Source organism: Hippopotamus amphibius, chromosome 11 (genome assembly GCF_030028045.1).
Source record: "Hippopotamus amphibius kiboko isolate mHipAmp2 chromosome 11, mHipAmp2.hap2, whole genome shotgun sequence".
Taxonomy (NCBI): domain Eukaryota; kingdom Metazoa; phylum Chordata; class Mammalia; order Artiodactyla; family Hippopotamidae; genus Hippopotamus; species Hippopotamus amphibius.
In genome coordinates, this window is record NC_080196.1 from 18,662,442 (window position 1) to 18,690,113 (window position 27,672).

Genomic DNA, 27,672 nt, shown 5'->3' on the forward strand with positions numbered 1-27,672 from the left:
TGGCACTTACGAGAAAAAGGAAAATGGACAAGAGAGAAAATGGTTAAGACTACTGTCTTATGAATTTGAAAGAATTTAATAGTAAAAACTGTTCTTAAACATCACTGTACTGTTTTCCCACCAGTGGGAAATAAAGGTGAAAAGTGGCTTTTTCTAATGCATTAATGACATTGACCTCGCCCTTGACCTTGCCTTGAACACAGAGGATTGAGACAATCTGGATCATCTGCAGGTGCCCACCCGGCACTCGCATTCCCACGAACCCGCTCAGGAAAGAGAAAAAGAAAAGAGTGTGGGGAGGTGTCTCCCTGTCAGGCCGAGGCAGCAGGGAACTGACATCACCAGAGCCCACTGGGAATGGGCTCTGGGTCCAGCTTTACAGTTTACTGGCCCTGCCATTGGTTGCTCCCATTCATTCGTTCATCGTCTGAGCACCAACTCCGTACCAACCGCGGCAGCTGCTCTTTAGGTGCTGAGGATACAGAGAACAAGAGGGCCCTTGCCCTGCAGGGAAATCCTGCCTATACAATCACACCCACACACTAATATGCATATTCTGAGACTACAGCTCTTTGGTGGGTCTGAAACTCCCTTTTCTTTTTTAATTTGACTATCTAATTTCACCTAAATAAATATTCCCCCCAAATCCTGGCAACTGACTTCTTGCTTTAAAATCACATGCTGCAACACAGGATTCATAGCAAAGCAGTAACAACAGTACCTCACACCAAAGCACAATGCAGCAACTCTCCACACGCTCCCGCACATCACTGGGAAACGTTTACATCTAGTACTGCAGCTACATGCCTATGTCCCATGGTTCCACTTTCTCGTGCTTACAGCTTTAACCACAAATTAGCCAACACGTATTTATTCTCTGTCCTCTGTGTGTTCAGCATTGTAGAAGGATAAAAAACAGTTTAACACATAATATTTGCCCGGTCGTGGATTTGCATCCTGATTGGAAGGGTACATCCATTGGTTGACAAACTTACATTGTCAGTAAAACGGTCACAATCAGGAAATTACCACTGATCAAGTATTGATTAAATATTACTATCTAATCTGCAAACCTCATTCACATTTCACTGACTGACCTCATAATATGATGTAGAGAACTAAGATCCAATACAGAACTTTACGAACACTTAATCGATATGTTTCCTTAGCCTTCTCTAATCGAGAACAGTTCCTCGGGTTCTTCTTGTCTGTAACGGGTTTAAAGAATAGAGGACAGCTACTTTGGAGAATGTTTTACGTTAACTGTGTTCTCCTCAACACACTGTATTAGGGACCAAGCCATGGATAGCTGCTGTGTTACTGGTGACACTGACTGTCGTCATTTGATTAAGATGGTGCCCGCTTTCTTCACTGCAGAGTTAATTACTTAATGTATTTATTAATAATAACTTTAAAGTATTTTGTAGAAATATACTTTGACTCTTCATGTTAATAATATCATTAGCACTCTTCCGATTTATGTTCTCCAAGAACATAAATTATGCCAGCATTCAGGATACAAAGATGAACAAAGGCACGTTCCCTGCCCTAGAATAGACCATGTTCACGACAAACAACATTTTATATCACAGGTACCCTAAGGAAGGTCTGTGCAGAGGGCAAATGGTACCCTAAGAAAAAAGAGTGCTTATTTCTGACTGAGGGCTCAGTGATGGTTTGACAGAGACACTGAAATCTGAGCAGGCTCTCACAAGGTATTCAGGAGCCCAGTGATTGGACCATCCCTGTATGAGCACAAGCCATGCAGACTAGACCACACCCAACAGGACTTACAAGCATGTGAAAGAGGCCAACCTCTGGTGAGCAGGCTGGGCTCTGGTGAGCAAGAAGTCTCTAAGATAGAGTCCTGATCCTATCTGAGTACCAGATGATAACTTGTGACTGTCAAGAATAGATGAAAGAATAAGACTGGGGGCTGAGAACCCCTGAGGTCGGACTGCTCGTAGGTAGAGAGGATATGACCCAGGGAACGGCAGCGAGGTCTAAAGGCGGAAACTGATTCCAGAGATGTTATAAATAGACCGAACAGCAGCCTGTGGGATGCAGCAAGGGAGGAACACAGCTGACAGATGACTCTGAGGTTTCTCACTTAGGCATCTGAGGAGAACCCATGAGGAAAACGTAACTGGAGGGGATCCACAAAGAACGGGTTTAATTTAGAATCTAACTCAAGTTTGAAAATTCTATGACATCAGTGAAGGCACGCAGGAGCTAGCTGCGATGCAGGACTCGTGTTCCAGGGAGATGTGGACACATTAGAAGAGAGAGCCTATGACCTAAATCTGGGGTACACTACACTTGAAGATAGATAGGTAAACAAAGGGGTTATCTTCCATCTCGGACTGAGAAGGAACAGAAAGGAAAGGGAAAAGCAACAGACAGGAATTTCACAAAATCCAAGGGAAGAGCCATGGAGACGATGGCAGGGTGCCCACAAAACATCAGCTTGCTCTACTGATTTAATTAAGTGATAAATAACACGGATACCTTTTTGAGAACAAACCTCTATCTAAGATGCCAGTTTTGTGACTCAGTAAGGAAACGTGAAAGGTTAAGGTCAGTGTGAGTGAGGATTATAAAGTCTTCCCTGGGGGGAAGCTGTACCACTTCCTCTGGACTTTCAAAGCATGCAGGCTATGGACAAGAGAAATAGTGGGGCAGGACACGCCAGGCAGGAATTAAAAATAAGAACAGAGCATTGAAGGGGCAGGGATCATCAAGGGACCTAATTAAATAGACCAGTCCTCCTGGATTCATGGTGAGGGGTAGTACCGGTCGAGAGGGCTATCATGGAGAGCCTTGAGGGTCAAGCAGAGACGCGGGACCACCCTAGGTCAGGCCACAGATCTTTCCTCGGTCTTGTCTGCCAGGAACTCCCTGCTCTATACTAATAATGGAACCGCGACAGCCCCACATGATTTTTGGCAACTCTTTCCATGCTAGTTGTTGCCCTGATAACTGGCTGGGCAAGAAAACAGAACGACAGAACCGTCCTGCTGGTTCTGCTCTTGACACGGGCTGCAAATGACCCCTCCTGCCCATTTTTCAGCTGACCCTGCCTGCCTAGTGTTCACAGCTGACTGTCCCTTGATTCATTTGGTAAGGGGGCACCTCAAAGATGTCCAGTGGCTCACCCCTTAGAAATTCTCATTAACCTGAGTATCAGGGTGGCAAAGAGAGATAAAAGACCTTCCCTTCTCACTGCTTAAAAACTGTTCGAAGGTGGTGATTCTCACACCTGCTGATTTGATCTTAAAAGAGACTTGCAAGGTAAGAAAGAACACTGTTCACTTTTTCTCCCAGCCTCTCCCTTCTCTTCTGTGGTTCATGCAAAAACACCCTTGTTTTAATTCATGCGTGGTATGTTGGCAAGCTTCGATAATCTTCTTTCACAATTTCTACTAAGCACACACATAGCAGCAGATTATATGTGAATTATCAGTACCTTAAATAACTAAACCCAATGAACAGAAAGGGGTTTTGCTCTTAAGTAATTAGGTGAAAATCAGTTCTGGCTTCTCTTTGGAATGTGGAAGCCTCTTTCTACTGCAGACAGGAGCAAAAGGTTACAGTAAATTTGAAGAAATGTCTGCACCCAGCTTGGGGAAATTTACACATTGGCTTTTTAAATGAAGGTACTTTTTATAGCATTAATTGGAGATTTTAAGCAGCAGGTGGTGGAATTTCATTTTATTTTGTAAGGAAAAGTCTAACAGTTGTCAAATGGCCTGGGTAGAAGTGAATTATTTTGAGTTTTTTCTCAAGCTCTCTGAAATGAAGCTTTTACTGCCTGCCGCGTAATGGCCTTCTTTTGCCATGTAAATGTGGGATCGAACTAGTTTTAAACAGAAAGATTTTTCTAATGCATTTTTGGTATTTTTCAAGCTGTGATACAGCTGATAGGAGTTCTTATAAAATGTGAATTACAGGAAATTCATATTTATAAGCTTCTGCAAGTAATTTTAGAGCGCTGACTTTTAAACATCTGCTAATGAAGAATTCCAAGAGCAGCACTGTGCACTAACTTTTAACATTTCCCCACATACATCTCTTTCCCTAAGCCAGGCCGTGATAGAGGAATCATGGCTTGAGGCCTTGCCAGCCTGGGTCTCTTTTTATGAGCTTCTGGTCACTGTCCTGAAGTGAGGGTGTGACTCGGATCCCTTGAGGGAGGTTCATAGTGGCCTCTGCCAGGTTTGGGCATCGCAGACTTCTAAAATGCTCTGCGGTTCTGTCTTTGTCTTTTAATTTTCCCCGGAAGAATACTGAAAATCATAGCATTGGAAAGGAGGCATGTGGCAAAAATGCGAAGACAGGTTTCCCCTTACTCGTTCTGTATTGGTTTCCAATAGCTGCTGTTAACAAATCACCACAAACTTGATGGCTTAAAAAAAACACAGATTTGTTGTCTTACAGTTCTGGAGGTCGGAGTCTGAATTGTGTCTCACCAGGCTGAAAAATCAAAGTGTTAGCAGGGCTGTGTTCCCTTCTGCCGGCTCTAGAGGAGAATCCACCCTTCTGCCTTTTCCAGCTTCCAGGAGCCACCTGCGTTCCTCTGCTTGTGGCCCCCTTCCATTTTCAAAGCCAGCCGTGATCCATCATCGAGTGTTTCTCACGATGCCATTTCTCTGGTTCGGACTCTTCTGCCTCCTTCTTCCACATTTAAAGAACCCTTCCGGACTTCCCTGGTGGTCCACTGGTAAGGAATCTACCTTCTAATGCAAGGGATTCGGGTTCGATCCCTGGTTGGGGAACTAAGATCCCACGTGCTGCGGACCAACTAAGCACGCGCACCACAACTACAGAGCCCACGCACCCTGGAGCCTATGTGCGGCAACTAGAGAAGAGAAAAACCCGCAAGCCACAGCTAGAGGGAAGCCCGCACGCCGCAATGAAAGATCCCACATGCCTCAACGAAGATCCTGCGTGCTGCAACTAAGACCCAATGCAGCCAAAAAAATAAATTAAATAAATAAATATTAAAAAATAAAAAGAGAAAAAGGAAAGAAAAGGATCCTTAGAATCCAGTGGACCCACCAAGGCAACTGAGGACCATCTCCCTGTTTTAAGGTTAGTTGATTAGCAACCTGAACTCCCCTCCTGCCCTGTAACATAACATATTCACAGATCCTGGGGATTAGGATGTGGATTTTGGGGGGCTATTATTCTGCCTATCACATTCTCACTAAATCTTTCAGGAAAGGAGCACACAAGGTTTTCAAGACACTTTTAAAGTAAATCAGCTGGTCAAATAGAAAGGTTGGTTTAGTCTGCGGGAACAGTCTCTTCAGAACACATTCTAATATGATAAAAAAAAAAACTGACCATGTCTTTCTATAACTTGTAAATAAAGGTAAATTGTTCATGTGTCTTGTGTTATTTTACACTCATGTCCTTCAGAACCAAACTACAGAGGGAGGAGTCCCCCTGTCCACACTTAGACCTGACTACTCTCAGAGAAGAGAAGTCAGAGGGTCTCTAGCCCAGCAGATGGCCAGCTCCCACTCATGCCATCTTCCCTTTGAGACGCCTGGGGTTGGGCTGCTGGTGTCCCTGCTCCCTACCTTCACCCACACTCCCCACCCTGCTTGGATAATGGGCCCTCTCCTACCCGGGCCAGAGCAGGGTTAGCACTTGCTCCCAACTCATAAGTCCCCAAAGCAAAAAAACAGCTCTTGTGAGATTTTCCTAAGGAATTTTACAGGTTTTTTTGTTGTGGTTGTGTTTTGGGTTTTTTAACCTTTCGTCTCTTTGAGGAAGAGGTGTAGCAGAGCGCAGGTCTGCCCCGCACCTGCCCCCGCCCCACCGCGTGTCTTTGAAAGATACCAGAAAGACACGTGTGGAACCAGAGGTGGTAATTCACCAAATTGCAGCAGCAACATAAAATCTTTGGAGAAGGTGTGTGATGATTTGATCAGAGACGTGAGGAAAAGAATCTCAAAGTGAAAGGACCAGTTTGGATGCCACCAAGACTGTGAGAATCGCTACTGAAAAAAAATCCTCATAGTAAAGGTTCTAAGCCTTGGGGTCATTTTCAGAGGAGGACCTACCAGTGACTCATTGACGCATGTGGTCCTTCCAAGATTGTTAAGGTGACTTCCATCCGCATTGAGCCCCAGTGGAGGTTGAAGTCACCACTGCAGATGCTTAACTCAAACTTTTAAAAATTGATTATAAGTTGTTAAAAAAATGTTTTTTGTGAATTCAGCAATATTTATTGAGTACCTACTATGTGCCAGGCCTAGTTCTAAGAACTAAGGATTCAGATGTGAACATAAGCAGAAATCTAATGGCCTCGTGGTGGTTGGGAGCAGAAGGGACAGTAGAGATTCAATGAACACTTTTAGTCAGGAATATTATGTCATGTAAGCGCTATGGAGTGCTAGAGAGAGGATGCAATGTTTGAGAAGTAAGGGTAGGCCTTATTTTAAAAACAACATGTAAATACAGACTTAAAAAGCATGAGGAATGAATATCTGAGTGGGGGAACAGCTGAGGCAAAGGTCCCGAGGAGGAAGAGAACACAGAAGAAGTTACCAAGTATCAGGAGGGTACAGATTTTTCACAACAAAAGCTAAAATTCATTTGAATGCAAAAAGACTAGATCCAATTTTCCTTTTTTTTAAAGTCTCTTCTACAACTATCTTCATTTTTTTTTTTTATCTGAAGACTGTGTATTCTTTTAACCACCAAATATTGTGCTATTTTCCATTCAATAACGGTAGGGCCCAACCAAGGACCTAAGAGAAACTGGAAGAAGTCACTGCTGAGGGGCAAAAAATGGTACAGAAAAGGGGGTGGGGGGAGTGTAAGACACACTTGCCTGCCCTGCGACCTGCTCTCCAAATTGCAGAAATGGAGCCGTGAGGAGGTGCGTGCTCAGGGCACCTCCTCCCCCATCGCCTCGATAGCATCCCTGCTATCTCACCCGCCTTACTCCTCCGTTTCCTCATCTCTCTCCCTCATGACAATGTGAGAATATTTGCTGCCCCAGGGCAGGGATGGTACCTGACACCCTTGCATCACCAAGAGGACTCTGGTCCGGGAGTCCTCAGTACCAAGAGACATGGGCTGTCCTTTCTGAGACCAGGCCAGGAGCCCTGGTTATGAAAGCATGCCCATGTGAAAGGAAATGATACCAGGCCAGAAGCTGAATCTTTCTCTGGAAAAATACTGCAATTTCTACATGCAAGGAAAGTGTACTTTGAAAGGAACAAGAGCCTCTTTCCTGGGACACTCCTCTGCAGCCAGCTCAGACCTGGGTCGTGTTGAGGCAGAGAAATGACCCTTCTCCCCACCTCCACCACTACCACCAAGTGTCAGGACCTGAGGAAACCTTCAGCTGAGAAGAGAGACATCCTCCTCACTCCCATGGAAAGCCGCTGAGATGTGGAAGCAAGTGATGGCAGGAGGCATTTAAAAAAATCAGAACTGTAATTATTTATGTGATGAAAAGGTTGTGCTGTGCAGAGACACGATGAGATGGAACTATTCCCATCGCATTAATAATAATAATAAAAAGGCCTTCACCTCCCATGACAAGAAGCTGCAAATCTACATAATTTTATCTTCTCCTCTGAATATTTCCCAGGATACAACAGCAGCTCTCAGGCAGAGAGAAATTATTCACTGAGAACATTAAAATACTCCCTTTCAGAAATGACTTCAAGATAATATTTGTTATATGACTTTGGTAATTTTATACACACACATATAAGTTTCTCTTACTAAAATGCTCAATTTTGTTGATGGAGCAGTTTAAACTTCATACAGCAATTTCATCCACTGTAACAGATATAAAAAGATCTATGTCTCTGCCGCGTCTGAAACATCAGTAATACCACACAGTCAAGTGGCGCATTTAAAAATTTTTTCATATACAATGCCGTAAAATCAAAGCACCACATCTCAATTAGCCAGGCACGGAAATATTTTAACTATTCTCACACAGCATAATAAATATTAAGTTTCAAACACCTAAGCAATGGAAGTTTATACCTCCCCTGCGAACAAGAGGGATGTTTTCTCGTTTAAACAAACATGCTGTTGCCGTTGTATTTCAGAACTTTGTCTTCTGGGCAAGTTCACAAAGTTAAGTCAATCAGCATGTTCAGGCACTAAACACACTCACACTTACTAAAGTGTAAGCCAGAAGGCCATCAAAATTAATTAGATCATTATATTTTAGAGCCTCAAAGGACTCGAGAAAGCAAATGGTTCAACCCTTTCATTTTCCAACTGAGAATGGAATTGTTGGATAATTTGCCCAAGGCATGACTAGACCTATATTTCTCACTTAACACAGGCAATGCTCTTTACTTTACAGGAGGCTGTATCTGGTTGATAGACAAAATGTCACTGGAGGGAGAGGGGTGCTGGACAAGGGAAATCAGTCCATGGTGTTGCTTTAGCAACCAAGGAATTCTCTCTGTACCTTAACACAGGGCCTTCTGGAGAGTCAGCGCTTGGTAACTAGTTGCTAAATGTGAGTGCGTGAATGGAGTTCTTGGAAAAAGTATATTTGCTTCAAATTATATTTCCTTCTGGCCTTGGGAAAACCTAGCAACCTTTCCTTTCTGCACTTGCCTAGGAGCAGCCTGGGAAACAGCTTTCCCAGTCTGAAGACATGAGAACATGACGACCCTGGGAAGCACTTGATGGTTTTCCCTATGTTGAATTCATTTCTTTTTTCCATTTCTAATGTGTTTTCAAGTGGATGCAAACTCAGTAGGCAAGAGGTCTTCATCTGATTACACTGGAATCAGACTGCATGGGAAAGTTCTGATGAAACAGCCCCTATTCCAAATGTTACACAGTTCTTCAATTTAGCTGTACTGATGTGCTCACTTCTAGAATAACCCTAGTAGCCTCACAATTCATTCAACATAAAATCAAGGGAGGTTCTGTTTCCTGGACCTTCGCCTGATTCCCTTCCTAAATGATTTACACTTTTTGTAAATTAAGCCTCTGCCCATTCATGAGCAGTGCGATTGGCTGTTTGCTTTTTGTTTGTTTAAATCATCACTATTTCATAAACATGCCAACACTTATCATTGATGCCATTCTTTTTGATACTGGACCACTTGCTGAATTTACTGTTACCTATTTGATGTGTATGTCTCCTTCCGCCAATGAAATTATAAACTGCTTAGTGTCAAGAGGCACATTTACAATATCACAGGGAATAGTCAATAAATTCGTGTTATTTTTACCTCCAGATTAATTGTTTGAAGCTGTTGGAGAGAAAGAACCATGTAAAAACTCCCTTCAACCAGAAAAGACCTCCTTTTATGTATTACACAAGGGGACTTTTTGTAAAATTTCCTCTAACGAAAGGATTCTGCTTCCAAATGGTTCCACTTCCAAAATCACTGACTGTGATCCTAGGGTATGATCAGCCCATAGTAAATTCTGCACAAGTCAAACCATATCTTGGATGTTTGTGCTCAGTTCCAGGCATCTCATATTAAGGTGACCACTGAAACACCCAAAAGTTTGCAGGTAGAATGTAACCAGGATAGGAAGATGCAGCAATCCTTCTCACTGAGGAATGGCTTAACGAATCAGGGATGTTTTAGCTGGAGAAAGACTGAAATGAACATCAACACCTGTCTCCAAATATCTAAAGGGCTACCAAATGGAAGAGTCACATTCCCCACGCCATCCTCCTGATGGCTTCACCAGGAGCAAATAGTAGAGATTACCAGCAAGTAGATTATGGGCCACCACAGGAAAGGATTTACATTTAGAGTAAGAGAAATGGTTGCCCTGTGAGGACATGATCTCCCTGAACATAAGCAGGCAATTCTATCTGCTGGAGAAAAGATTATTGGCTTTAACAGCTATAGTCTTGCAATTTCAGAATAAAAGACGTGTAATCCAACTATATTTTCATTCAGTGCCTCAACTCTGTGGTAGACTGCTGTACGCCCCAAGTTCATTCATTCAGCCAGTACCAAGCATTCATGAAAACGTGAATATTTTCAAACATGAATAAGATGTGATCCCAGCCCTAAAGTAGCTCACAGTCCAGTGAGGAAGCGGATTTGTCAAGAAATCATTGCAGTGCATGTGGTAAGTACAACTGGGGTAAGGAGAAGCTACAGTACCAACCTGGAGAAGGAATAACATGAAATGGCATCCCCTTCAGGTCAAAAGGAAGGACAGGATACTAGCCTCCAGCTAGGCTCAAGTCCCTTTTAGAAACACATTTCTCCCCAGCACCATTATCTTATTTTCAATAATAGTCATTGTGAAAATGACTATATTACCGAAAGCAATTTACAGATTCAAAGCAATCCCCATCAAATTACCAATGGCATTTTTCACAGAACTAGAACAAGACATTTTACGATTTGTATGGGAATGCAAAAGACCCCGAATAGCTAAAGCAATCTTGAGAAGGAAAGACAGAGTTGGGGGAATCAGGCTTCCTGACTTCAGGCTATACTACAAGGCTACAGTGATCAAGACAGTATGGTACTGGCACAAAAACAGAAATATAGATCAATGGAACAGGATAGAAAGCCCAGAGATAAACTACGGTCAACTAATCTATGACAAAGGAGGCAAGGATATACAATGGAGAAAAAGGCAGCCTCTTCAGTAAGTGGTGCTGGGAAAACTGGACAGCTACATGGAAAAGAATGAAATTAGAACACTTCCTAACACCATACACAAAATAAACTCAAAATGGATTAAAGACCTAAATGTAAGGCCAGACACTATAAAACTCCTAGAGGAAAACATAGGAAAAACACTCTTCGACGTAAATAACAGCAAGATCTTTTTTGATCCACCCCCTAGAATAATGGAAATAAAAACAAAATAAATAAGTGGGACCTAATGAAATTTCAAAGCTTCTGCACAGCAAAGGAAACTATAAGCAAGACGAAAAGACAACCCTCAGAATGGGAGAAAATAATTGCAAACGAATCAACAGACAAAGGATTAATCTCCAAAATATACAGACAGTTCATTCAGCTCCATATCAAAAAAAGAAACAACCCAATCAAAAAATGGGCAGAAGACCTAAATAGGCATTTCTCCAAAGCAGACATACGGATGGCCAAGAGGCACATGAAAAGCTGCTCAACATCACTCATTATTAGAGAAATGCAAATCAAAACTACAATGAGGTATCACCTCACACCGGTTAGAATGGCATCATCAGAAAATCTACAAACAGTTAATGCTGGAGAGGGTGTGGAGAAAAGAGAACACTCTTGCAATGCTGGTGGGAATGTAAATTGATACAGCTGCTATGGAGAACAGTATGGAGGTTCCTTGCAAAATGAAAAATAGAACTACCATATGACTCAGCCATCCCACTGCTGGGCATATACCCAGAGAACACCATAATTCAAAAAGACACATGCACTCCAACATTCATTGCAGCACTATTTACAATAGCCAGGACATGGAAACAACCTAAATGTCCATCAACAGATGAATGGATAAAGAAGATGTGGTATGTATACACAATGGAATATTACTCAGCTGTAAAAAGCAATGAAACTGGGATATTTGTAGAGACATGGACGGACCTAGAGACTGTCATACAGAGTGAAGTGAGTCAGAAAGAGAAAAACAAACATCGTATATTAACACATTTATGTGGACTATAGAAAAATGGTACAAATAAACCAGTTTGCAAGGCAGAAATAGAGACACAGATGTAGAGAACAAACATACGGACACCAAGTGGGGAAAGCGGGGAGGGTTGGGGGGAGAATGAATTGGGAGATCGGGATACCAAACTGTACACTCAATATATGCAGTGTATTGTAAAAAATTAAAAATTAAAAAAAAAGAAAAAGAAAACAAACAAAAATAAATAAATAAATAAATAAAATAATAGCTATATTTCCCTGTGCCGTACAATAAAAAAAAAAAATAATAGGTGAACCACCTCAGGCAAGGTCTTTTCTCACTTTACTTGGTAAGTCTGATTCATTCAACTGTTGTAGGCACAAACTGGGATGACTGCCTGGTTCACAGACAACCCTTTTTCCTTCCTGTAACAGCATGACTCCTCTAAACACTGAGGTGGTCATAAATCTGATAGGCCCCCGGGGTGGACACGTGCTATTAAGCTGGGCCAATCAGAATCCTTCCCTGTAGACTTCTCTGGTGGCGCAGTGGTTAAGAATCCACCTGCCAATGCAGAGGACACAGGTTTGATCCCTGGTCCAGGAAGATCCCACATGCCATGGAGCTACTAAGCCCTTGAGCCACAACTACTGAGCCTGCGCTCTAGAGCCCGAGAGCCACAACTATTAAGCCCATGCACTGCAACTACTGAAGCCCGCGCGCCTAGAGCCCACCTGTGTTCTGCAACAAGAAAAGCCCCAGCACTGAGAAGCCTGTGCACCACAACAAAGAGTAGCCCCTGCTCTCTGCAACTAGAGAAAGCCCCCTGCATGCAGCAACGAAGACCGCACACAGCCAATAAATTAACTAATTAATTAAAAAAAGAGAATCCTTCCCTGTGATTTTTTTCCCCAATCTGAAGTTGAGAGAAAAGTTTTCTTTACTCTCATGCTCCTGAGCTAAAAGGACATAATCCAGGAGCTGCCTACAGCCATGTTCTCCTCCCGGGAGGAAAGTCTGTGTGCAATAAGGGAGGATGAAGCCAAGGGGCAAGAAGAATCAGACTGAAAGATACAGAGAGAACGCTGTGGATTTCTGTGTCGCTGGTTCCAGGTTCTGAGGTCCCTGGCTTTGCCCTAGACTTTAAAATTCTTTTTTCAATTCTGCAGATTATTTCAGTATTCAAAGTCACTTTCAACAAAAAAATACATGTAATGAGATTATTCTATACAACAAAACTTAGGAAATAACACACCAACCCAAGCTGGTGTGAGATACACAAAACCAGAAGCAAAAGAGATTATGTATTTACAGTTTGCAACATTTACGAGAACACTTTTGAGCACAGACAACATGGCAGGCACTGCATACGTGCTGGAGGTAGAGAAAACAGATACGCAAACCAGCCAGTACAGGTATGGACAACATAAGTGTATATAGATATGAGTGTGCGTGTACTGTAATAGTTTAAATATGCATAAAGGACTTCCCTGGTGGCACAGTGGTTGGGAGTTCGCCTGCTAGTGCAGCGGACACGGGTTCAGTCCCTGATCCGGAAGGATCCCACAAGCTGCGGAGCAGCTGGGCCCATTGGGCCCACAGCTGAGGCTGTGCTCTGGAGCCCGCGAGCCACAGCTGTTGAGCCCATGTGCCACAACTGCTGAGGCCTGAGTGCCTAGAGCCCGTGCTCCACGAGAGAGGCCGCCACAATGAGAAGCCTGTGCACTGCAGCCAAGAGCAGCCCCCGCTCGCTACAGCTGGAGAAAGCCCACGTGCTGCAGCAAGGACCCAATGCAGCCAATAAATAAATAAATAAATATTTAAAAAACAATAAAATAAAATACATTAAAATATGCATAAAGATCATACATGGCATTACTTGAAGGTTAAAAAGTCAAAACATTTGAGAACCAATGAACAGCGGCACTAACCAGTTAGAAATCATAAACAACTAGTGTGGCTGTTGGCCATTGTAATAAGTACCACCTGAAAATCAGCCCTGATTATAGTCAGAACACTCCTTTTAATTCACCCTAAAAATTAATTATCCTCTGTAACTCCTCAGTGGCTTTAAGGGGATACATCAGAAAGTAGGCAGAGGTTAGAGGTAGTAATTGAACATTGAGTTCATGCCAGTTTTTCTGATTACAGTCACCACGCAATTTATCTCCTGTTAATTGAACTGTAAAGTTTTTTCCATGGGGGTTTTGGGCTAAATTTGAAATGGGTGGACTTTTACAAACTCCTTTGGTCAAGAAGATAAGAATAGGCCTGTTCAGTTATACTGCTTTTCAGGCTCTTTCCACGAGCTAATTTACACTGTGGGCCTTGGTGGTGGAAAATCATTAATGTTATTATTTTGATTACTAGGCATTCTGGAATAAATGACTTACAGACTAGAGGCCTAGTCAATTTCAAAATCAAAGTAATCCAAAGAGGCTAATCAGTGCTCGGCCATCACACGTGGGCTGGACTGACAGACCAGGTTTAATAGAGTCATACTGGAGGCAGAACCAAGAGATAGCTCACACAGGGAAATACCTGATAAAGCTGGGAAGACAAAGAACCAATCCCTTCACAGCTGAGAGTTTAGGATATTCATAAAGCTTCCACTGCCCAGAAGCAGCAGGGGCAACTTCATTTCCATTAAGAGAACGGGAAGGAAATTGAATATTATAACAAGATAATGGGCTCCTGCTTGTGCACAGCTACTTGTGTAAAGTCAGAATGTCTGTTGACAAAGTGCTTGATACTCATATTGAGACAACCAGGAACAATGAATGTCATTTGTACATGCTTCCTCAGGTGAAATTCTTTTTCTCTAGATGTGGGATGCAAGTACTTGTCAATCTCAGTGACAGAATACAGGCTGAAGTTTCACCATCAATTTAGAAGAGGTCACAGGTTGGAAAGGAAGCAGTTTGATGACCCATGATAGCTAAACATAGAGAACATAAACATTTAAAGGGGGAAAAAACGCTCTTGGGTTTTACTTTGTAGTTCTCCAGCAGGCCTTTCCAAGGCCAACACCAAAAAGGACAGAAAGACCTATGAAACTTAAGCTTGTACAATGCTAGCATTTTCCACATGGAGCTTCCAGGAGGGCGGGACATTTTACATAAATATATTTCATGTCACTGTACACTAAAGCTTGACTATGTCTCAGATCACGTCTCATTTACAGGTCACAACAAAAGGTACAATCACCAGCTTTCTTTGTATTTCGATGGGAAGGTTTCAATGAAGTGAAAACTAGAAGATTTGCAGAAAAAGTATGCAGTGAATCATATTTTTAAAATACCATATGTCCTCTGGAATTTTAAAATAATTTCTGAAATACTCCCTAACTACAAAAACTCCAGGGCAAAAAAAAAAAAACCCCAAACAAACACTATTTTTCCATATTCATGAAAAATTAACTAGAGAGAATAGTTAAATATCTTTTGGCAGTGTTTTTAAATACTTACAAAGCACTCAGAGAGTAATCTCAGAAGACCGTATTTAAATAGGCCACCCTCCCCAAAGTTCTTTCAACCTGTGATTATTTACGGTATGACTTTCTATATTTTAATGTCTTATTCCTAAAAGATTGTAGGATATGAATATGCTTTATATTTCACTGGCTTTACAAATGGAAAATACAATTTTCTCAAAAAGAAATGGCCCGATTTTATCAATTAATATTTTGCTATTATTTAATGGCTCCCATATCGTCTGCAAAATAAAATCCCAACTCCTAAGCCAGGTCCCCAGGACCCTTCAGGTTCTATGCGTGGTCTCCTTTTCCAGCTTCATGTCTTTCTACCCATCCCATCACTTTACTGACCAGCCCCCAACCCACTGTGTTCACCCACATCTCAGAGCCTGGGCACATGCCAGTTCTCTGCCTAGAATATCTTTCTTCTGTTTGTCTACCTGGAGAGGGTTTATTTCAGCCTCAGCTAGAGTCTTCCCTGACCTCCCCCCATCCTCACCCATCCCCCAGGCAGAAGTCAAGCCTCTGTGACAGCAGTGACTACAGCACAGAAGCCATAGCTGACTCCTCACAGGGGACCCTCAGCTCCCTGAGGACAGACATTGCCCTCTGTCCACCCAGCACAGAGTCTGATGAGGCAGGCAATCAAGAGATGAATGAATGAATGAGTGAATGACTGGATGAGTAAATGTATTCCGTTGAGAAGGGACTGGAGATTTCCAGTCAAGACAGCTTTGGAGTCTATCCTCTGAGGTATGTCCTCTGTCTAAACACATAGCATTGACCCACCTCCTAGAGTAATGGAAATAAAAACAAAAATGAATAAGTGGGACCTAATGAAACAAAAGTTTGCACAGCAAAGGAAACTATAAGCAAGACGAAAAGACAACCCTCAGAATGGGAGAAAATATTTGCAAACGAATCAACAGACAAAGGATTAATCTCCAAAATATATAAACAGCTCATCCAGCTCAATATCAAAAAAACAAACAACCCAATCAAAAAATGGGAAGAAGACCTAAATAGGAATTTCTCCAAAGAAGACATACAGACAGCCAAGAGGTACATGAAAAGCAGCTCAACATCACTAATATTATTAGAGAAATGCAAGTCAAACTAAAATGAGGTATCACCTCACCCCAGTAAGAATGGGCATCATCAGGAAATCTACAAACAGTAAATACTGGAGATGGTGTGGAGAAAAGGGAACGCTCTTGCACTGTTGGTGGGAATGTAAACTGATACAGCCACTATGGAGAACAGTATGGAGGTTCCTTGAAAAACTAAAAATAGAGCTACCATATGACCCAGCAATCCCACTACTGGGCATACACCCGGAGAAAAACATAATTGAAAAAGACACATGCACCCCAGAGTTCATTGCAGCACTATTTACAATAGCCAGGTCATGGAAGCAACTTAAATGTCCATCAATAGATGAATGGATAAAATGGATAAAGATGTGGTACATATACACAATGGAATATTACTCAGCTGTAAAAAGAAATGAAATTGGGACATTTGTAGAGACATGGATGGACCTAGAGACTGCCATATAGAGTGAAGTAAGTCAGAAAGAGAAAAACAAATATCATATAGTAACGCATATATGCAGAATCTAGAAAAATGGCAGAGATCAACCAGTTTGCAAGGCAGAAATAGAGACAAAGATGTTTAGAGAACAAACATATGGACACCAAGAGGGGGGAGCTTTTGGGGGGGGGGTTGTGGGAAGAGTTGGGAGATTGGGATTGCCACATATACATTACTAATAAGAAAAAAATATCAAATTGTACACTTTAAATATATGCAGTTTATTGTACATCAATTATATCTCAATAAAAGTCATTAAAAGTGATCACTGGAAAGTGCATTCAAATGATTAGAGAGATAAAAGAAAACAGAAACAATGCTGAAAGAAAAGAACAGTACAAATAAAAACTAACAGATTTGGAAAATGGTCAAATAGAACTTCTAGAAATGAAAAATATTGTCATTAAAGTTAAAAACTCAATGGACAAGATTAAATACCAAATGGATTAAACAGATTATCCCAGCTGAAGAGAGTATTTGTGACCTGGCAGATAGAGCTAAGGAAATCACCACAATGCAACATAGACAAAAGAGGAAAAATCATGAGAGATCAAATTCCATCCATCCAAATTCTAACAGAGCAAGTTGAATATTTTTCCATAAAATGGTTATAAATCATGAAATTATGTAATGTTTACTCTCAAAGGATTATTTATATTTCTGTTAAAAATTTACTGTTCAAAGTGACTAGATTTTTAGCAGTAAAAATTTAGAGAAAATTAATTCTCTAATCCATTTCATTATGTGCCATCTTACAGTTTTTTACTTGATGAACCTCAGTGTAAGATCTGTCATAGACAATGATGAAAAGTCTCAAGTTGGTAAACGGAAGAGAGCCAGTGTGGAGGTTTTTGGTATGTTTGTTTTTAAGTAACTCTCGTCTTTCCTATATGCATCTATACGCTTCCTCTTGCTTTGCTTCATAGAGCACACATAATGAAGCGAAGAGAAACTGTTGTGAAATGAGTCCCATTTTCTCACTAATTTTCATTATAAAATCATTAGTGTATATCCACAGAAAAAGGTAACCCCCAAAGAGATTAAAACATCCTGTAAAACAGCTTATCGAGGATCAGGCTGGTCTTAATATACATAAAGGGAGTCAACTACAGTCATGTTTTGAAGAATCCCAAGAAAACCACGTGTAAAATCTTTTCCAGCCAGGGCCTACTACCTGGGATTCCACTAAAATAATCTCAGCTAATGTCAAACAACAAAACATTATTATTTTTAACTTGGTGCAACTGAGCTTCTTGTAGTCTTTTCAACAGGTAATGTTATTGGGGAGGGGGAGGGATGAGAGATGGCTGAAGGGCTCTAGCCATCTGAAGATGAGATACACTAAAGAGGGATGTGCTAAAGAAGGGAAACAGATACTAAAAGACAGGAAGGAGGATGCTCCAAACTTTCCAAATAAAGCTGCATTCAGTGTCTCACAGACATATGCTGGGCTCTCTTCAATTCAAGTAAGGACGGGTCATGGTCATTATCACACACAGAAGGAAAGCGGTTTAAAGGAGTTTGGAACACAGGTAGCAGTAGGCTCTGAAGCCAGAGGGGTCTGTTTTGAAATTCAGCTATGTCCCTTTATAGCTGTGTGATCTTCAGGCTGTTCTTTAATTTTTCTTCAGCTCAGTTTCCGCATTGGCAGGGAAATGAAATGCCTTCACAGTTGTTGTGGGTATTCGATGATGAAAATATGTTGAAAAGTGCTTAGTAGAACACCAGCACTAAGTAGCTGCTCAAAAAACTTAGCAAGTCATTGTTACTGCAAGACAAGGCATGATGTAGTTCTGGGAAGCCAAGCTTTGGATGCAAACTTGGACCCCTTCACTTACCAGATATAGGTATGAACCTCTTCACGTCTCGGGTTCCTTATCCATAAAACTAAGATAGCAGCTGCCTCGTGGCACTGTTATGAAAATTACATTATACCATATGCATGGAGAATTTAGTATAGTGCCGGGCACACAGAAGTCCTTAATCAATGGTAGGCACAACTTGGACTTCCCTGGTGGTGCAGAGGTTAAGAATCTGCCTGTCAATGCAGGGGACACGGGTTCAATCCCTGGTCTGGAAAGATCCCACATGCCACAGAGCAACTAAGCTCGTGTGCCACAACTATTGAACCTGCGCTTTAGAGCCCATGAGCCAAAACTATTGAGCCCATGTGCCACAGCTACTGAAGCCCATGCACCTACAGCCCATGCTCCACAACAAGCGAAGCCACTGCAATGTAAAGCCCACATGCAGCAACTAGAGAAAGTCCACGCACAGCAATGAAGACCCAACGCAGCCAATAAATAAATTTATTTTTTAAAAAACTGGTGTAGGCATAGTTTGCTAAAACCAGTTTAAGTGGCAGGGGATGTGTGATTAAGCAAACGTCACCATATGACCTTTGGAATATTAAGACACTAAGAGGCAAATTTTAATCTGTATTCCCTCGAGGGCAGAAACATCAGGCTACTACATGCCTGACACTCCACATATCGATGGCTAGCCCATGCAAAAAGATGTGCTGATCCACCTCATATAAAAAACACAACAAATAAAAATGACTATAAACATTTTCAAAATATGGACTTCTGCATAGGTGTTAAAATGGGAGCTCAATAGGGAATAGCTAGTAAGATGTTTGAAAATATAAAGCATCTGTCTTCACATTATGCCAATTAACCTAATGCCCTTACTCCTTTAAAACTGTAACCACCAATTACCAATGTGCCACCCAGTGAAAAGCTTTAGTTTCTTTTTTGCACTTAATCATTTTAGGTATTTGTTTTCAGAAATGAAATAGAAAGGTGTAAAATGAGGTGACCGTAATCTCGAAGGTTCCTTCTACTTTGATTTCTGTTATTCTCATTCAATATATTAAAACTCAGTCCTACAAAAAGCCATTCATTCTGAAGTGACTCACTTAAGAATACTGGGTGATTCCCCAAACAAAGGAATTAGCAGAGTGAAAGGCTCTGCTTTACGATTCTATTTAAAAGAAAGTTAAAGTGAGCGGATTGCTTTCAATGCCTCCATAATTAAAAATATACTACAATCACAGCTCCGTGGAGATGGGTGAGACTTGCTGAAACCTATTTAACTAGCATAAATTACTAAAATTCTACTTAGGGATCTTATGGTTTGAGTTCCGTGTAGGAAGACAATTCTCTATTCACTAAGATAATTTTTTTAATTTATTCAATTGTGAATTTCAATACAGCTTCTCTTCTAAAATTTTCAAATAGTAAAGCCCTAACTTTGCTCGCAGCTGTACTGCCATGACACAGTAATAGAGCCTTTCCTGAAGGAATAAGTTCAGAAGTTTCAAGATAAGGGGTGGATGTGTAAGTTGCAAAATGCAAGTACCTATCTCCATTACCCCTGTGTGTATTTTATCCAAACCTAAATAAACCCAATCAATAGTGTTCAATTTAAAAACAGAAATGTTAAGGGATGGAAAGTGAGGAGAGACCTCATCGAAAGGACTGCCAGTTATCTGGAGAACCACCTTCCTCAGGAATATTGTACGCTTAGCCCAGTGCTTGAAGATAGACTTAGACTTGCTGAGTGAGTGACTCTGGTCCCTCCCTGATTCGGTTTCCTTGAAATATTACATTTAAGCTGCAATATTATTTGAATTGCAATTTAAGAGTTAAACTTTTTTTTTTCTATTTCTGAATAAGATCACTAATTACAGTCTAACAGGATGAAGTAAGCTAAGTAGGTACGAAAAATTATTTTTACTGTACCCTCTGCCAACTAAAAAACTGTCACTTGCCATCTGGTTGCATAAGAACGAAGTCACTAGCCATTGCAGCCCCTGACCTTCAATGAAAGCTCCCTGAAAGGAGTTCAGGGTTGAGATGAGGAATAAGGCACCCTGTGCTCTGGAAAAAAATGGCAGAACAGGCCTTCAGAGAGTTAGATATTTTCAGGAGATTTTATGAGCCCAATTTCTTGCATCTTCTTCTATCTAGAAAAGCACTAAAATCATTAACAGAGACATCAGCTCGTCGGGACTAGGAGCTAGCTTCTGCCAAAATGTGTGCTTGACTGTATATACCCCCCTCACTAAAATCAGATATAATACCGACCTTCCCCCGACCTCTTCGGAGCGGTTCCTCAGAGCTGAGAGGCTGTCTCCTAGGCTAAGTCCACATTTTGCCCCAAATAAAACAACTCACAACTCTCACGCTGTGCATTTGTTTTTTCAGCCAACGCCTCTCATGTTTAGTGACTGGGGTTTGTGAATTAAACTGACAAAAAATTAACAGGTGAAAAGGTTTATCCGCATGCACACAGAGGCTTCACAGAAAAGAAGTGAAAACCCAAAGAAGTGGCTAGGACCGGGGGCTTATATACCATTTTAACAAAGGGTGCTAGACTGTAGAAAAGTGAGTAGACTAAGAGGGGGAGTTGGGGCTTCGAGGGGTGGTAAATTGCTGGATGGTAAATATGTGGGTGAAACCAATGGAAGATAAGGGTTATTTTGGTGAGGTTTGTTTATACAGTCTTAAGTCAGTGCCATCTCCAGTGGTAAGAGCCTTCCCTGGTGATTAAGAGTTGTCCTCTCCCTGGTATGGAACAGAGAGACAACTTTACAAATGGAAATTTATGCTCTGCTTTTAGGCAGAAAGGGAGAGGATGAAGAGTTCTGATGTCTGCTGTTTCTCGTGGTCTTCAGCTCAAAATAAGTCTTATGCCAAAGTGGCATATATTGGGGCAGCAGATCCTGATCCCCTTCACGCACTTTAAGAACAACTGTGCAGCGATGAGTGAAGACAGTAGCGGGTTCATTCAGTAGCCACTGGTCTGTGCTTTAAGCACAGTGTAACTTGAGAGGCTTAATTAGTAGGCTCAAGTCCTCTGTGATATCCTAGGTTTTGTCCCCAGTTCCTGGCAGCCTCCCTCTTCCATCCGACTTCATCTGATAAGCTCTCATCCGAGGGAGTAATGCGTGGGGGTGGGGGACGGTGAGTGGTGAAAGTCACCAACTGGCGAAAAGCACCTCCAGGCAAGCTGGAATCCGCTGAGCTAGAGGTGAGTGTAAACAGGTAACCAACAGGAAACAGGCCAATATCAGATTGTCAGGTCCAGGTTACAGGGCCAAAGGAGAAGAGGACAAGGCCAAGGGTCAACAGAGGGTGGACTGCATCGCAGGCCCTGGTCTGTTGCCAGCACTGATGGCTGACTAAGGTACACACGGGCCCCACTGTGCTTAAAAGGCAAGGACCAAAGGAACCCCACAGAGGTAACAGTTTTGCAAATATCATACACTCCTTCCTTATGGCAATAAAAAATGTGTCCTGAATATACATATATTCTATGCATTCAATTTTTAAAGGCCTGTTATGCCTTCTAGTGCTATAAGGCAAAAGTTATTGGTACAATAACTAAAAGTTAGTGGTACAAACATAACATGTACAATTTGCATACACAGATATACATAAAATATGTGAACAATTCTTTAAAAAGACTGCTTTAGAATGGGAATAATACAAATTATTCTGCAAAATGTCATTTTCCAACTTACATTCCAATTCTTACACCTATCCTATTAATTCAATACTGAAAGAAAAAAAAAACTCCACAAAATATAAATCATACCCCTAAAGCCCTACTATACCAGACACCAAAATTACACAGCATGATGGTGCATAATTATGGCACTTTCAAACAACATTTGAGAGTGTGTCACAAGCAATGAAAAATGTAATTTATTTCTACTGACAGATATTAATTGCTCTGTGTTAGAAAATGTTTGAACCATTACTGATAAGCAAAAACGGTAACATAAATGCCTCAAAAACAACTGCAAGGGAAGAGGTATAGTTCTAATCATAAAAACTCCCACTGCATAAGGAAAGGCAATTTCTCAAAGAGGACGTCTATTATTAAAATTTGTAAGTCATTGCCGTGACACAGTAGGAAGAGGCTCAAATGTGAAGTCGCTCCTAGCCGGTCTAAAGTGTTACTCATCTCTGATATAGCACTCGCTAATTGGAATTTAGGATTTTGCCCTGTTTCCTTAGCAAATTGTCTTTGTTAAAGCAAAACTGGATGGTTGCAATTTTCAGAATGAACGGGAGTGTGTGTGCAGAACAAATTTTTCCTTTAAAACTGAACCCGAAATGGTCACAAATAAATTTCACCTGTGGTTTAGCAGGGCTGTGCTCTTTCCTTGTTACTACTAGGGCTGCTTTTATGGTTTGTTTTCAGTCTGTTACTTCAGAGATTATGGAATTTGGGCAGCCATGTTAGGTTACACTGGCTTCCATAGCTGATGTGGCAAACAGAGGTCATCAGAAATCTCATGAAACTCTGCTATCTTCGAGAGAACTCTAGGTGAGTTCCTTTGGTCCACCAACTCCATCGCCTTCCAAAACCTGTGTCAACACCCACACCCTTTTCATTATTGGAGGCTGCCGAATCTAATCCACAGCTTACAGCACTGCTTCCAACTCTCTGGTCTTGGGCACCACCTGATATCTTGTGCCTAAATTCTGCCCCACATCCTTATATTCTTATTTCTGTCAATAGCACCACTGGTCTCTTAAAAACCTAGTCTGGATTTGTCGAGTTATCATTGAATCCACCTTATCCCATCCTCTGAGACACCTGATGAATCTGTTACCACCTTGCTATCATCTCAAATCTAATAAGCTTTTCCAGGGCCTTTCCGGACTGCTTCCAATCCCATCTTGTATACAGACATCAGATCATTCTCCCTAAAACACTACTTTCACCACATCAGACCACTGTGTGCACATTCACACTCTCCAATGCCTTGCCTCTGTAGCTGCAGGATAATTTCTAAATCCATTAGCTTGACATGTAAGGCCTTTTATGATCTGACCTCAGCCTACCTCTACAGGCCAGGCTACCACAGTTTGCTGACTAATATTGTTCCCTCTAGCTAGTGTGAGCTATGAAATATAAACACAGAGTGATTATGCTTTCTTGCCTCTGGATTTGCACTCAGGCAAATACCCTGTGAACTCAGTTCCTTGTTTCCCATTTTTTAAAGTTTCAGATCAAATTCCAGGTTCTCTAAAAAACCATCCCAAGCCCATAATGACTGTCTTCTTCTCCCTACTGTGCTCATGCAGTTTGTGCTATACACTTCCTTGTACTGTTCAATCTCTGTATGTGGGGATCCTGATTCCAATCAGATCACAAGCCACGAACTATGTCAAATGTTTCCAGAATCCTATAATCTATGCTCAATGAATGTCTGCTGACAGAGCTGTCTGATCAACTTCTTTAGCAGGTAGAATCCAAAGGAAAGGGAGAAGGCCAAGCTGGCCTACGGAACAAAGCCACAGAACCAAGGGATCAGGGGCAATGCCTGGATCCAGCATTTTAAGTGGAAGATAGGACAGAGCCAAATGAAACCATGTGGAAACATACACAAATCCAAACACAGCTAGACCAAAAGAGGAAGCCATGGTAAAAGCAAACAAGAGAGCAAGAGGATTTAATGGGCAAGAAAGGGGTAGAGTGGTGATCATTTTACAGTGTATACAAGTTTCAAGTCATTATGTTGCACACCTGAAACTGATACAATATTAACTGTCAATTATACCTCAGTAAAAAAAAAAAGTTAATGAGCAAGAAAACAGAAAGCAGATGGTAAGGGTAGGATGACCCTGGAGCCATTCCAAAGCCAAAGCGCAAAATTAAGAAACGTGACCTAACTGACAAATACAGGACATGGCTCTCAGCAGTGACGACACACAAACATTTTTCAAGGACCTCAGGAATTGTTACCAAGTTTGGCCCTATGCTGAGCCACTAAGCAAGGCTTAACAATTTAAAGAGACTGAAATTATTTAAATATGTTCTTTGACCACAGTGGAATTAAGCTAGAAATCAAAAAAGATACTAGAAAATCCAAAACTCTACGGTTTTGGAATTAAGGAATACCATTTAAAATAACCCTGGGTCAAAGACAAAATGGCCATGGAAATTTTTAAATATTTTATATAAATAATGAAAATAAGACAAATTAAAACATGCTGGATACAGCTAAAGTGTGCTTGGAGGGAAATTTATGCGTTTACATGTATATATTAGAAAAAAAGACTGAAAAATTAATGTTCTAAACAGCCATCTCGAGAACTTAGTAAAAGAATAAGTTAAACCCAAAGAAAGATGAAGAAAGGAAATAGCAAATATGAGGGCAGAAATTAAATGAAAAATAAAACAATATATAACAGAGAAAAATCAAGAGTCAAATTAGTTATTTTAAAAGACTAACAAAATTGGTGGACCATTATCAAGATTGATTATGAAAAAAGAGAGAAAACAAAATTTACCAATATGGGGGAGTGAAAAATAGTACATTAGTATAGATCCTATAGACATTTTTTAAAGGGGGTATAAAGAATAACTTTATACCAATAAATTTTTTAAATTTAAGTGAAATTAACTTTTAAAACTTAACTTACCAAAACTAATACTGGAAAAAATTAAAAAACATAAATATCCCTATAGCTATTAAAGAATTGAACCTGAAATTTAAAAATTCACAGAAAGAAAACTCCAGGTCTAAGTAATTACAATAACAAGATATAAAAGGAATAAAACTTCACAGACAATTTGGATTTATTTTTAAATATGCAGTTAGTTTGATATCCAAAAATCAATATAATCCACCATATCAGAAGAATAAAGGGGGAAAAAGCATAAAAATCATTTCAACAGTTAGAGAAAAGGCACTTAATATGATTCAAAGCAAAAATTTTTTCAATTTTTAAAAAATCTTAGCAAACAAAAAAGGAAACTTCTCTAATAAATAGAATCTCCTAAATCTGATAAAATGTAAAAAAACTGAGACTAAGCTTCATTCTTTTTTTTTTTTTTTGGCCAAGCTGCACTGTATGTGGGATCTTCCCTGAGCGGGGATTGAACTTATGCCCCCGGCAGTGGGCGCATGGAGTCTTAACCACTGGACCACCAGGGAAAGCCAAGCTTCATTCTTAATGGTGAAATGCTGAAGGCTTTCCCCTTGGGATTAAGAATGAGATAAAGATGTCTGCTATCACTAATTCTATTTAATTTTGTACCAGAAGTACAAAAAAGCAAGCAAAAGCGCTATTAGAGTGAAAAGAAAGAAGTAAAACTGTCATTATTTGCAAGCGAAATGACAGTGTATTTAGAAAATCCAAAAGAAACCACAAAAACTATTATAAGCAACTGTTTAATAATGTTACAGAAAACAATGCCAAATATATAAAAATCAATTGTATCTCTAATAAATCAGCAACAAATAATTATAAAATTTAAACTTAAAACAACTATAACATCACCAAAAAAAGCATAGAATACCTATGCATAAATCTAATGAGATATGCAAAACATAATATACATAAAAATAAGTAAGAAAAATTAAAAATGACAAATAAATGGAGGGACATCCACGCTTATATACTATTTGACTCAATATTTTTAAATTGGTCTATGGATTCAATTCAATCTCAATTAAAATCCCAGCAGTGTTTTTGTGGAAATTGGGAAATGGATTCTAAAATGTATAGGCAGTCTTAAAGAAGAACAAAATAAGCTGAAAGATTTACCTTAGCTCATGTCAAGACTTATGATAAAACTAAAATAATTAAGACAATTATATATTAAGATAATAAATCAATGGAACAGAACACAGCAGACAAATGAATTCACACATAAACATCGAATTTAAGACAAAGGAAAATGATGTGAAATTTCAAGAAATAGTACAGCATCAACTAGATACCCACATGGAGAAAAACTAGTCTTGACCCCTACCTCATAACGTATACAGAAATCAATTCCAGATGGATTGTAACTTTAAAAGCAGAAAATAAAACAACCAAGCTTCCAAAAGAAAACATAAGAGTCCTTGGGAAAGACAAAGATGTTTTTTAAATAAGACACAGAAAACAATAATGCTAAAGAAAAAAATTAATAAATCGGACTTGAAGATTACAGACTTCTGTTCTACAAAAGAAATACTTTAGAGAGTGACAAGACAAGCCACAAAATGAGAGAAGATACTTTGATATTCAACAAATGAGTCATTTATAAAGAACTACAAATCCATATGAAAAAAGGCAGACAACCTAATAGAGAAATGAACACAAGGTTGCATTGGAACTTTACTAAAAAACATATCAAAATGGCTAAAAAGACATATGAAAAGGCACTCAACTTCATCAGTCATCAGGAAAATGCAAATTAAACTTGCGACGAAATGCCACTACTCACCTACTAGAATGGCTAAAATCCTTTAAACTGACAATAATGCATGTTGGGGAGGCTGTGTAGCAACTGGGAATTTCATACATCATTGGTGAGAACGTGAACTGACACAACCACTTTGGAACATTATTTCCCAGTATCTATTGAAGACGAAATATGTATCTCATACGACCCAGCAACTCAACTGAAGTACTTGCTTATGTTCACCAACAGATACACAGCAAAATGTTTATAGCAGCACTACACAGTAAGGCCCCAAACTGGGAACAACACAAAAGTCCACCAACTGTGGAATGCATAAATAATGCTAGAGTAGCACAATGGAATACTATACTGCACTGAGAATAACAAACTATTGTTATGTGCAACAGAAGGAATGAATCTCACAAACGTAATTTTTTTTTAATTTTTTAAGCTCTTTATTGGAATCTAATTGCTTTACACTGTTGTGCCAGTTTTTGCTGTACAACAAAGTGAATCAGTTGTATTTATACATATATCCCCATATCCCCTCCCTCCCACACTCCTTCTCACCTTCCTCATCCCAGCCCTCTAAGTCATCACCCATCATTGAGTTGATCTCCACGTGTTATGCAGCAGCTTCCCACTAGCTATCTATTTTACATTTGGTAGTGTATATATATCAATGCTATTCTCTCACTTCATCCCGGCTTCCCCTTCGCACCCCCGCCCACCCCCGCCCCCTGTCCTCAAGTCTGTGCCAAACATAACCAGGTTGCAATACAGTGTATAAT

General features: G+C 40.4%; 1 protein-coding gene and 1 pseudogene across 1 annotated transcript in view; one reads left to right on the plus strand and one right to left on the minus strand.

Moving 5' to 3' along the window:
• Positions 1-27,672, minus strand: part of DCDC2 (doublecortin domain containing 2) — a 150,634-nt gene that overhangs the window by 40,629 nt on the left and 82,333 nt on the right. The window lies entirely within an intron of this gene.
• On the plus strand, positions 4,639-6,172 carry LOC130831497 (40S ribosomal protein S20-like; annotated as a pseudogene).